The sequence below is a fragment of the Erinaceus europaeus genome, chromosome X, assembly GCF_950295315.1.
Source record: "Erinaceus europaeus chromosome X, mEriEur2.1, whole genome shotgun sequence".
Classification (NCBI taxonomy): domain Eukaryota; kingdom Metazoa; phylum Chordata; class Mammalia; order Eulipotyphla; family Erinaceidae; genus Erinaceus; species Erinaceus europaeus.
In genome coordinates this window covers 32258000-32259905 of record NC_080185.1, presented here as the reverse complement: position 1 = coordinate 32259905, position 1906 = coordinate 32258000, and the positions used below count along the sequence as shown (strand labels likewise).

At 46.4% G+C, this 1906-nt stretch overlaps 1 pseudogene; it reads right to left on the bottom strand.

Annotated features, from left to right (window-relative positions):
* Positions 1-201: 201 nt before the first annotated feature.
* On the bottom strand, positions 202-1209 carry LOC103126442 (cyclin-dependent kinase 9-like; annotated as a pseudogene).
* Positions 1210-1906: the final 697 nt, after the last annotated feature.

Here is a 1906-nt window from a genome sequence, read left to right as displayed (position 1 = left end):
AGAACGTCCTGCACCTAAACTTCTTGCAGTGTTTCTTGTTCTTCAGGGATAGCTGTGCCATCTTGCAGACATTGCTTGACATGGCAGGCAGGGAGCCAGACAAGTTTTGTGTAATCCTGTGGAAACACACATGCAAAACCCCTTCCCATGGCCAATGGGGGGGTCAGGCCCTTTCCAAATTTTATCGAGGGGGCCTTTCCATTAGGCCTTAATAACTGTGAGGGTGGACAGCATGCCCTTGAGGTCTGATAGCATGGGGGTCAGACCAGAAGAAGTCGTGGTTTAGTGCATCATCACTGTCAATGCACTGTGCAGGGTCCAGCACAAGCAGTTTGTCAATGAGGTCCAGAGCATAGGGGTCACAAACATAGGCCTTCATCCTGTCCTTCACTTTCTGTTTCTGGTCCTTGACCAGTTCCAGTTTCCCAAACAATTCATACTTGTCTACATTTGGCCACACTTCAGGGGTGCTAGAGCCACAAAGCTGGCTGATGAGGGTGAGTTGGTGCTGCTCCTTGTTGCCCTGCATGATAGGGCTGCAGGTCCGCATCTCCACCATGATGCAGCCAGCACCCCACAGGTCAATGGGAGGGCCATAGTCCCGCACCCCAAGCAACAGCTCCGGGGGTCAGTACCAGAGTATCACCACACGATTAGTATAGTGGTTAGGCTGGCTGTTCTTAGCCAGGCTGAAGCCCGGGCCAGCCCAAAGTCTGCCAGCTTCAGGACCCTATCTCGTGTGATGAGCACATTAGCTGCCTTCATGTCTCTGTGTAGGATCTTGTTCCAGTGGATATAGTACAGCCCATTGAGCAGCATCTGCATGACCCTCTTGATCTCAGACAGTGTGAACTTGACTAACACATTGCTCAGCAGTCCAGCAAGGTCATTCTAGGAGAAGTCAAACACTAGTTATATACTACTTTTGCAGCGGCTATAGGGGGAATCTTTGGTTCGACAGATCTCAATAAAGTTAACCACATTTTCATGCTTTAGAAGCTGGAGGATATTTATTTCCCACAAGGCTGTAATGGGGAACCCTTCCTTCTCATTCTCCATCAGCACTTTCTTCAGAACCAGCTTTTGGCCGGTTTTGTGATGCTTTACCTTGAACACCTCCCTGTAGGTGCCTTGACCATTCTTAGTGAGCTTTTCATATTTGGTCACTTCATCACAAAAGGGACACTCCACTGAGTCATGCTTTGCCATAGCCATTTCCAGCACGCCGCCGCAACCCCCTCCTCCAGCCTGCGCCGCTGCTACTGCCTCTGCCACTGCTGCTGCCACCACTGTCGCTCCCAATCCCACTGCCATGCTCCCGGGCTCTCCTTGCTCAACCTCTTGGTAGAGAGAGAGAATGACAGGATAGACACACTCCTCAAATCAAGCCCTGCCAGTCTCTACCACATCCTTACAATTTCCCGACAATCCTGTGGTCTTGTCAATGTTTCCATTTTATAAATTAAAAAAATAATTTAATTAAATAAATAAAATTAAATTTAAATTTAAAATTAATTTAATAAAATAAAATTTTAAAAAAAGAAACCACTACCCAAACCAAGAGACCCCTCACAGAATGGGAGAAGATATTTACATGCCATACATCAGATAAGAGTTTAATAACCAACATATATAAAGAGCTTGTCAGACTCAACAACAGGACAACAAATAACCCAATCCAAAAATGGGGGGAGGACTTGGACAGAATATTCACCACAGAAGAGATCCAAAAGGCCAAGAAACACATGAAAAAATGCTCCAAGTCTCTGATTGTCAGAGAAATGCAAATAAAGGCAACAATGAAATATCACTTCACTCCTGTGAGAATGTCATACATCAGAAAAGGTAATAGCAGCAAATGCTGGAGAGGGTGTGGGGTCAAAGGTACACTCCTACACTGCTGGTG